We start from the raw sequence: 12,037 nt of genomic DNA on the forward strand, positions 1-12,037 counted from the left end.
TCGGGTCAAAGGGAGCCTGTGCCTATCTCAGCCGTCATCGGGCATGAAGGCAGGATACACCCTGGATGGAGTGCCAACCCATCACAGGGCACACACACTCTCATTCATTCACACACTCACACACTACGGACAATTTTCCAGAGATGCCAATCAATCTACCATGCATGTCTTTGGACCGGGGGAGGAAACCGGAGTACCCGGAGGAAACCCCCGAGGCACGGGGAGAACATGCAAACTCCACACACACAAGGTGGAGGCGGGAATCGAACCCCCAACCCTGGAGGTGTGAGGCGAACATGCTAACCACTAAGCCACCGTGCCCCATTGAACTATATTATAATATATTATATTGATTGCTACTCTCATTCACTCACACATTCACTCACACACTACGGACAATTTTCCAGAGATGCCAATCAACCTACCATGCATGTGTTTGGACCTGGGGAGGAAACCGGAGTACCCGGAGGAAACCCCCGAGGCACGGGGAGAACATGCAAACTCCACACACAAGGCGGAGGCGGGAACTGAACCCCGACCCTGGAGGTGTGTAACCTAATATGAATCTCTTAAATCGTGTTAATAGTGGCAGACCTTTCGGACTTAAGTCACAGACTTACCACAGTCTATTTTCCTTGGCTTCACAGTCATAGTACATACTCTTATAGTTCCTGGATGTTTAACAGTACCTAGTCTATTCCTACTTGGACTGTAAACCTTGCTAAACTTTATAACTATGGTTCTGGGATAAACTCTCTGCACAAAAGTACTATGAATACGGTTACTATCTATTCCTTCATACTGGTCTTTCATTTTTTTAATATCAGTCATAAGCCATATTCGGACGGGATTAGTTTTACGTGGGGACGTGGAGTAATGCAACTTTGCTTCCTGTTTCAAGCGCCTCCATGCTCGTAAAACGCGCCAAAAACTACTTTTAAACAGGAAATGACGGAATTTTACCGTACATATTTACAGCGGGTCTATTCGGACGGGATTTTTCCGGACCTTTTTACAGTAGGTAAAAGTCGCCGTAATCTTTACTGATATTGTCCGTATTGATTACCGAGATGGCACATTCGGATGGGACTAAAATCACAGAGAAGCTCTTGTAATAATTGCTTTATCCCCACGTCCCCACGTAGAACTAATCCAGTCCGAATAGGGCTTTAGTTAATGAAAAGATCTACATTCCTGTCTGTTAAAAGAAAAATACATTTGTCAAACAAAGTGAGCTAACGGCATTAGTGTGATACATAGATTATGAACGTGTGTGGGTGTAGAGAGCTCATCTGTATGGCTTGTCTTCTCTGTCTGCTGCTCCAGCTGGGGGGGTCACGCTCCATCACTTCCTCACAATGGTGGCCTCCTCCTCCTCCTCCTCCTCTGCCTCCTCAACAGAATGGCCTCATCAGAGCCATGACGCGTACACACACACACACACACACACACACACACACACACACACACACACACACACACACACACACACACACACACACACACACACACCAACCACCAAGAGAAAATCACTCTTTTTTTTCTATCTCACTATATTGATCATTTACTTTATATTGACCCCATTATTCTCCTACGACCTGGTGGTGTGTGTGTGTGTGTGTGTGTGTGTGTGTGTGTGTGGACGTCACTGCATCTAAAATGCAAGGCCAAACCAAAGCCCGGGTCTTAAGAGGTTATATTAGCAATTTTCTTTTTGTGTGACCAACTATTCTTCTCGCATTTTTACAAACCTGGATTAGTCTCTAATCTAAGTACTCTAGTCGTAGTCTCTTAGAACTTAAAAATAAAAGCAGGTATACTGTATATTACAGATGAAACCAAGTACAATTAAATTCTTTGGAATAAAGATATAAAGAAGAAGCCTTTATTTTGTCACATGTACATTACAGCTCAGTGAAATTCTTTCTTCACATATCCCAATTTTGGAGGTTGGTGTCAAAGTGCAAGGTCAGTCATGATACCGCACCCCTTGGAGCAGAGAGCGTTAAAAGCCTCTGCTAGCCTATAGTGTAATGCTACACATTGGAGGTGGAGAATTGTTGTTTATTAAGACAGTTTGCCAGAAAGGTTTCTAGGTCTGTCGGATGATGCAACAAAAATCTGTGGTCAAAGCATACAAAAAAATTTGTGTTAATATGATTCATACAAGGGGGGCACGGTGGTTTAGTGGGTAGCACGTTCGCCTCACACCTACAGGGTTGGGGGTTCGATTCCCGCCTCCGCCTTGTGTGTGTGGGGTTTGCATGTTCTCCCCGTGCCTCGGGGGTTTCCTCCGGGTACTCCGGTTTCCTCCTCCGGTCCAAAGACATGCATGGTAGGTTGATTGGCATCTCTGGAAAATTGTCTGTAGTGTGTGTGTGTGTGAGTGAATGAGAGTGTGTGTGCCCTGCGATGGGTTGGCACTCCGTCCAGGGTGTATCCTGCCTCGATGCCCGATGACGCCTGAGATAGATACAGGCTCCCCATGACCCAAGAAGTTAGGATAAGCGGTAGAAAATGAATGATTCATACAACGTACATTCATCTATCTTTAGTACCGACCATGTGGTGTAATGGGCTACGAGGTTGTATCAGTTTAGAAAAATAGAACCAAATCTAATGTATCTGGGGTTTAAGCCACACCCAATTCAGGGTATTGTTTCAGGTTATTTGAAGCCCCAAATAGATCCAGATATTATCTTACCGTTACACACCTTCTATACAATAAACACATCCTATCATGATGTTTTGTAACACATCTTTCCTAGTTAGAACCTTACTACAACACACTTCATTTACTGTGTGTCTCTTCCCCAGCGATCCTGATCAGCTTTTTAATGGCGTATTCACGCAGTTTTAATGACTCGTTCAGCAGTTTGGATGGTCAAGCCGTGAGGTTAATCATCGTATTCACCCTCTATTCACTTCACACTTCACACATGGTCACGCACCAGCCATGCATCATATCCTCAGATGTTTCAGTCGGGGTTTATTGCCACATTTGTCCTTGTCAGACAGACGCACTTATCCATCCAGACACGCTTCCTCCGACCGTTTACGAATCCGTGGCTCGAATGATCATTCGAGCGTTTTAGCATCTGTTTGTGTGTAAGTGAAAAAAAAAAAACACTCCTTATTATTGTCTTGTCTGATTTTTTAACTTTAATTTGTTAATTTGTAACTGTAGAAGTTGGTGGGGCCTAAAACAAAACCTTTTCAATAATAGTGCTTTGCTTGGGCACTTTTGTCCTGGAATTTTATGTTCCTAGCATATAAACAAAGTAGTTTATTAAGTGCAATTATAAAATGCAAAGGATGAATGTGGCCTTTGTTTGCTTGCTTCCTCTCTACATATCTGACCGCTCACTCACACCCACAGGAAAGTAAAACCTCTGGCTCGCAGAACCTTTTACACACCTCCGGACTCCAGTATTCATATCTAGAAGACATGATCTATATATTTAAAATAATATTAATTTTCATATTAGGATACATCCCTAGAGTTGATGTATTTGGTGATATCTATAGGCAAAAAAGGACAGATTACAGGGATAAAAACAAATCCGCAAATCTCCAGCCAAACATTAGTCATCCAGCGGGTGCTCGAATCGTATGAATCCTTTACTTTGTGTTTCCAGCAATTTTTTTTGACAATCATGAGTGTTCAGCATTGTAGACCGAAGCTCTCTCTCTCTCTCTCTCTCTCTCTCTCTCTCTCTCTCTCTCTCTCTCTCTCTCTCTCTCTCTCTCAGTCATACACACCTAAAGACTCTTGAACATTCCAACCAAATGTAAAGAAAGCAGCAAGTCTTTATTTAAAACGAGTCCTTTGATGAATTTTTTCTCTAGTTCTATCTTTGAGAAGTATTTCTCTCGTCAAATGCTAATAATCACCAAAAAAAGTCTGTAGAAGGGTTGTCCATATTACTACATAACGAATATAAAGATTTATTAATTGTTGATGTACAGCAGTGTTGAGGTTTCTCCCCAGTCCAAAAACATGCTTTGTAGGTTGATTAACATTGCAGTTTGTTGGTGCAGCATCCAGGTCCATGGTGCCCTGAGTCTCCTGGAATATACTCCTGGTTCCCAATAACATTATGTAGGATAAGTGGTAGAGGTAATGCATGGATGGATGGAAGGATGGATGGACGGATGGATGGATAGACAATCAGTATGGGTCTACATCATTGTGTGTTTTGGCGATAAAGGCGATCCACTGCTGTTTCTGATTAATACATTTCCATCAAGATAGATAGATAGATAGATAGATAGATAGATAGATAGATAGATAGATAGATAGATAGATAGATAGATAGATAGATAGATAGACAGGAATATTTGACGCGTCGTTATCTAGCTGTAGGTTTTTCCATAATCTCATATTATTTCCCCGGATGCTGTATGTTCTCACACTCGGATATTTCTGATATTTTGCATTGTTTCATTTATAAAATTAATGTAAAGATACAAAAGTTAAGGTGAGGATTATGTGTTTATTTATTTATTTATTTTTTTCATATGATGTAGATTTGTTTACATTTCAATTAAATGGAATTGAAATTAATGTTCATTCAGTGTTTCAGGCTAAATCCCGATCCCGATCTTCTGTTACATGTCCGGCTCTCAGTGTACTTAACCTCCTCACTTCACTCTGATCTTTACAGGGTTTTGACATTTCCTTCTCCATTTGCACTTCAGAGCATGTTTTGCGTTTCTGTTATTTATCTTTTTTGCGTCTCTGGTTTTGATTCTGCTTTGACTTTGTTCTTTACTTCACACATCCCTCCTGACTCGGTTCATGACCGGCAGCTTAACAAGGTTACTGTTTTTTTTCTGTAAAAAAGCTCCCAAACTTGTACTGTATTTAGCTCCCAAACTTTGGAATAGTCTTCCTGATAATGTCCTGGGCTCAGACACACTTTCCCAGTTTAAATGTAGATTAAAAACTCATCTCTTTAGTCAGGTGTACACATAATACATCCCATAATATTGTACTCTAATACAATAATAATATGCCTGGTAATATTATGAACAGCAGCTATGTTCATTTCTCTCCACTGCTTCTCTCTTTCTACCCATATCGAGACATCCAGAAATTGTACCAGCTCCGATTGTCTTCCGTATTATGAAGATTTTGGACCTCCACTGAGATGAGGCTGATTCTGTGAGGATCCTGAGTCATGTAGAGATTTACCAGCTCCATTTAGACTCTGCAATACTAAAGAGGAGATGCCAACTGCATGTGGTCTTTTGCATCAATAGAACATTTATCAGACTGTATATTTATAATCACACCCTCCAGTGTCACCCACATGAGGATGAGGTTCCCCTTTGAGTCTGGTTCCTACAGTGGCCGAGAAGTGCAAAACACATTAACAAATCCGAAAACAAATGAACAAATCCGAAAACACATTAACAAATCCGAAGATTATACAGGTGAATGACAGGTGTCTCATTCGATGATCGGTAAGTTTCCATTCACAAACTATACCTACCGTTTCCGGGTTGTCTGACTTGTTGTTGTGTTTTCAGATTAGTTAATGTGTTTTTGGATTTGTTAATTTGTTTTCGGATTTGTTGTTTTGTTTTTTGGATTTGTTGTTTTGTTTTCGGATTAGTTAATGTGTTTTCGGATTAGTTAATGTGTTTTCGGATTTGTTGTTGTGTTCTCAGATTAGTTAATTTGTTTTCGGATTTGTTGTTTTGTTTTTTGGATTTGTTGTTTTGTTTTCGGATTTGTTAATGTGTTTTCGGATTAGTTAATGTGTTTTCGGATTTCTTAATGTGTTTTCGGATTTGTTGTTGTGTTTTCAGATTAGTTAATGTGTTTTCAGATTTGTTGTTGTGTTTTCGGATTTGTTAATGTGTTTTCGGATTTGTTAATGTGTTTTCGGATTTGTTGTTGTGTTTTCAGATTAGTTAATTTGTTTTCGGATTTGTTGTTTTGTTTTTTGGATTTGTTGTTTTGTTTTCGGATTTGTTAATGTGTTTTCGGATTAGTTAATGTGTTTTCGGATTTCTTAATGTGTTTTCGGATTTCTTAATGTGTTTTCAGATTAGTTAATGTGTTTTCAGATTTGTTGTTGTGTTTTCGGATTTGTTAATGTGTTTTCGGATTTGTTGTTGTGTTTTCAGATTAGTTAATTTGTTTTCGGATTTGTTGTTTTGTTTTTTGGATTTGTTGTTTTGTTTTCGGATTTGTTAATGTGTTTTCGGATTAGTTAATGTGTTTTCGGATTTGTTAATGTGTTTTCGGATTTGTTGTTGTGTTTTCAGATTTGTTGTTGTGTTTTAAGATTAGTTAATTTGTTTTCGGATTTGTTGTTTTGTTTTTTGGATTTGTTGTTTTGTTTTCGGATTTGTTAATGTGTTTTCGGATTAGTTAATGTGTTTTCGGATTTGTTAATGTGTTTTCGGATTTGTTAATGTGTTTTCGGATTTGTTGTTGTGTTTTCAGATTAGTTAATGTGTTTTCAGATTTGTTGTTGTGTTTTCAGATTAGTTAATGTGTTTTCGGATATGTTAATGTGTTTTCGGATTTGTTGTTGTGTTTTCAGATTTGTTGTTTTGTTTTCGGATTTGTTAATGTGTTTTCGGATTTAATAATGTGTTTTGCACTTCTCGGCCACCGTAGGTTCCTCTCAAGGTTTCTTCCTTTACCATCTAAGGGAGTTTTTCCTCTCCACAGTCACCTGAGTCACCTCAGACTTGCTCATTGGGGATAAATACAAATACATTAAAATATATATATATTAACCTTAAATTTTGTATTATATTAATCTTTATATTATTCTTTATAATAACATTTTGTTCTATGTTTATGTTCTGTAAAGCTGCATTAAGACGATGTCAATTGTAAAAAGCGCTACACAAATAAACTTGAATTGAATTGAATTGAATTGATTGATTTCTTCTTTTTCACCGTGATGAGCATTGTCTTTTCCAGGATCAGGCAGGACGATGAAGAGCATTTAGAAAAAATAACAAGGTGTCCATTATTAATACTAACAACAGCAGTTCAACAGAAACCAGATTCATCTGAGAAACTGATCTCTGTGACACAGATTCACCCAGCTGGCATTTCACCTCCATGCTCTATATCCAGAGTCCATCTCGAGGTTCCTGCATGTCTGCAGCTTCAGCACCTTCTCTTTAAATCTCGCAAACTCTAACTCCATGCTGAGCCGCTCACGTGGAAATTCTTCACGTTTAATTTCACCGAGTTTGACCTTCAGGGGTTAATGATTTAAATTGAAAATCATTGAAATGTCCCAGGGATTAATGCGATGGAGCGATCCAGTGAAGACCGTCGGTCTCTGATGTACTCTTCATGGAGAAGAGCTCCCTTGGGAGAGTGGATACGGCTGAGGGCATCTGTTACGACTCACAAAACGCTTATTATTTTGAATATCTATTATTATTATTATTATTATTATTATTATTATTATTATTATTATTATTATTATTATTATTACCTCTAAGTCCGTCATCTTCACTATTCCCTTATTTTTAAATTAATATTCCATCCATATCCATTTAACCATCTAGATACTTAAACCCTCTCCATCATGTTCTTACAGAATAATTCTGAAAAGCTTTAAACAGTTTATGTCATACCTTTAATATATTTTTGTTTAGATTATTTTTATTAATTTTTTTATGATTAATTATATTTTTTATTCATTTTTCATTTGTAGTACAAGTTTTTAAATTTTTATTTTTGTAATTAATTTTATGTATGACAAACTTTCATATAAATTTTTCATATTTGTTTTTTTTTATTTTCTTTTATTTATTTATAAGTCGTAATTCAGTTCTTTTTATATATTTTCACATGTAGTGTGTTTATTTATTTTTTTATTTGTCATAATTTGTTTTCTTATATACATTTTTACATGTAGCCTGTTTCTAATTTTCTTTTTTCTTTTTTTTGCACGTCTTAATTAATTTCTATAAATTAAGTGCAATTAATTTTTAATTTTTTACATTTTTTATGTATGGTAATAATTTATCTATTCAACTGAATTTTTATGTGTTTTTTTTCATCATTACCAATAGTAGCTATTAATTAGCTATTAGCTATTAACTATTAACTATTAATTTACCAATTAAATTTTTTTTTCTTTATAATTAATGCCTTAGGCTGCTGGATTTATATGATGTAACAAAAATCTCGACTGCTTCTATCATTAACTCAGAGTCCGTTTGAGTTTAAATCCGATTGTTAACCTCGTATAACTCATATCATGTTAAACTGTGTGTCTTTTTTATCATTTCAGCCCTGACTCATGTTCAGAACCTAGTTGTTTGGTCAGTAATGTGAATGTGGAATTTTTTTAGATACAAGATCCTAATGGTTTATTTTTTCTGTTAAGTGAGAGACTTTAGTGAGACCTCTTCACATTGTGTGTTAAATAATACGCCGTCCCTATAGGAGAAAACCATTAGAATGGGACACCTGCCCCTGGGTGTGTGTGTGTGTGTGTGTGTGTGTGTGTGTGTGTGTGTGTGTGTGTGTGTGAGAGAGAGAGAGAGAGAGAGAGAGAGAGAGAGAGAGAGAGAGAGAGAGATTGACTGAACATTTAGAGGAACAAAGAGAGGATAAATGGCTGTGATGTAGAGACAGTATGAAGGCCATCTGGTTTGCTGAGCTAATGATACACTCCACTGGAGCACACAAATAGAACATCAAAGACGTTTGCATTTAATTAAAAGTATGTTGATTTGTTTTGTAAATAAATAAAAATGAAAGTTATGATATACAGGAAGTGCTAATGCATTAATCCCGGTTAGTTAATGTTCAGCGTGTTCAGTAAGTCTGTTCAGTGTGTTCACTAAATTTGTTTAGTATGTGTGTTCAGTAAGTGTGTTTAATAAGTGTGCTTATTAATAAGTGTTCTTTCTTTCCTATATACACTTACATACAATCTGTCTTTTGATTGTGTTTTGAACTTAGGAAGCGTATTAAATCCCCAGATGTCTGATAACAGCAGGCAGTAATGCCACTTGTGATATCAGGCTGAAGGTAAACGTTAAAGTTACACGAGCTCTTTGTTCTGAGAGCCTCAGAAGAAGCGATGATGAAAAGCACACACCGAGCCGTCGTATCACAGGCTGGATTTATGTTCTCATTAAGGGTTAATTACAGACTATCACTCATTCTCTGCTACCTCTGCTCTCCTCCACGGTGTTCCTCATGCTAACACTTTGTGTACATCTTTAGCTAAGTGCAGACCTATTAAACCTCCGTCCATGTCCGTGTTTGATGTTCAGCTGTGTGTCATTTCAGTCTCCCTCTTACTTTCTACCCACCTACCTCTTCCTTCCATTCTTAAATTACTACATAAGTACTCACCTATAAACTTCTTTCTTTCCCTCATTCCTTTCTTCCTTCCATCCTTGCTTCCCACGTTCCTTTTTCCTCTCTCCCGCCCTCTTTCCTTTCTTCCTTAATTTCCTACATACTTACTCACTTACCTACAAACTTCCTTCCTACATTCCTTCCTTCCTTCCTTTCTTCCTTCCTTCTTTCCTTAATTTCCTACATACTTACTCACTTACCTACAAACTTCCTTCCTTCCTTCCTTCCTTCCTTCCTTCCTTCCTTCCTTCCTTCCTTCTTTCCTTAATTTCCTACATACTTACTCACTTACCTACAAACTTCCTTCCTACCTTCCTTCCTTCCTTCCTTCCTTCCTTCCTTCCTTCCTTCCTTCCTTCCTTCCTTCCTTCCTTCTTTCCTTCCTTCCTTCTTTCCTTAATTTCCTACATACTTACTCACTTACCTACAAACTTCCTTCCTTCCTTCCTTCCTTCCTTCCTTCCTTCCTTCCTTCCTTCCTTCCTTCCTTCTTTCCTTAATTTCCTACATACTTACTCACTTACAGTACCTACAAACTTCCTTCCTTTATTCCAACTTCCTTTATTGCATCCTTCGTTCCTTAATTTCCTGCATACACTTCCTTCTTTTCTTTCTTCCAACCTTACTTACCGACTTCCTTCCTTCCTTCCTTCCTTCCTTCCTTCCTTCCTTCCTTTTTTCCTTCCTTCTTTCCTTAATTTCCTACATACTTACTCACCCTCTTTCCTTACTTCCTTTATAATATTAAAAATAAAAAAAATGTTAATGCACGATAAAATTCTTTAAAACTTATAAAATTAATTGTAAAGAAAGTAAGAACTATTTATTATTAATATCATTAACTTACAGTATACTAGTAAGTACTATTTTTATTTATTTATTTATTTATTTATTTATTTATTTATTTATTTATTTATTTATTTATTGTTATTTATTTATTTAATTAATTAATAGTAATTAAACCCATTGAGTCCTTAAGCAAGCTGCCTGACCTCAGAGTGTTTTTGATTCTTTGGTTGTTCAGAGTTTGCATAAATGTAAATAATAACCAGGATCGCGGTGAAACATTTTGTCTATTTTAAGAACTAGGAAATGACAGAAAGGTCAATAAAACGGAGGTGACTGTGGATACCAGCTGTGACTCGGCCTCATGGAGAAGAGTTATTTGTCTCTATACTACATGAGCGAGAGTCTACTTTTGTGCACAAGCTCCTGCAGCTCGAAACCAGACTCACGACGTCGACAATACGACCATTTATAAAGCGGCAGACCGGCAAATGAGGAGCTTTCACGCGTCAGAACCTCCGGCTTGGAGATCCAGACAAGGGAGTCACACAGTGTAGAAGCCAGACTCGGAGGAAACAGTCAGAACACGGGGTGACACGTGATAAGTGGATCCCTTAGTGTGGCCAGACACGGATGGCTTCATATGCGGTGTTATTGATTGGCTATGATCCGCCCATCAGCAGCTGATGGATGGTGACCGATAAAGAGGGCCTGAGATATTAGCAATTTCATCACCTCTGTGCCAAGAGAAAGAGAGACGGACTGAGAAATAAGAGGAATAGAGGTACTGTAGGCTCGAGCGTGCCTTTGACACCAGTGACAGCGTGAAAGCTGAACCCGGCCAAGCTCAGCTTTATGAAGTGCTCGTGAAACGTAGACGCTGCCATTAATATTTCAGCTCTTGGTAGAACTTCAGGTGCTCGTGCAAACCAGAGACTCAAACACTGAACATTGGAAAGCAAAAAGAAAAACATGTGATCTGACACGGCTGATGTAGATCTCACTAACTGGCTCCTAGCAGTGTCGAGTGTGTCGAGACCCGTGTCTAGTGTTACTCAACACATCAGTGAGACGGGAAATGGGAGGAAAAATAAATAGGACACAGGATTTGAGGCCTAGTGCTGCACTTCAGGACATAAAAACACATCAGACCCATTCATGATGAATCGGACCAAAAACATTCAGATTTGTGTTGAAGTGAAGATGATGAAGTTTTCCCAAACATCCTGGAGACTTGTTAATGCTCGATTCTGATTGGTCAGAAGGGTCAGTTGCAGCAGCTCTTACAGCAAATCACGGGTTTGTATTACATCATGTTCTACGATCTCTGGGTCTAATATGCTGAAGTTTTTATTTTATGTACATGTCTTTGTCTGCATGTTTGTTCAATCATTCATTTACTTATTAATTATTTATTATTCGTTTATTTACGGTTTACTGAAATTATTGTTAGAATGTTGAGTAATATTTGTAATTCTTGACACGAAAATGTATGTTTAAATAGTTAAATAAATATGGCTTTATTAATACTTTAATATTTAATATGATATAATAATACAATAACAATATAATAATCATAATTAATACTTAATATGTAATATTTAATATTTAATACTTTATTAATAATATTTATTAATATCTATTACTAATTAATGTTTTAATAATTTATATATTCTAATGAAATATAAAAATATTATTTACACATATTTGTTTCTTTCACGGGGGGCACGGTGGCTTAGTCCTCACACCTACAGGGTTGGGGGTTCGATTCCCACCTCCGCCTTGTGTGTGTGGAGTTTGCATGTTCTCCCCGTGCCTCGGGGGTTTCCTCCGGGTACTCCGGTTTCCTCCCCCCGGTCCAAAGACATGCATGGTAGGTTGATTGGC

The sequence above is a fragment of the Tachysurus fulvidraco genome, chromosome 3, assembly GCF_022655615.1.
Source record: "Tachysurus fulvidraco isolate hzauxx_2018 chromosome 3, HZAU_PFXX_2.0, whole genome shotgun sequence".
In the NCBI taxonomy this organism is placed as follows: Eukaryota; Metazoa; Chordata; class Actinopteri; order Siluriformes; family Bagridae; genus Tachysurus; species Tachysurus fulvidraco.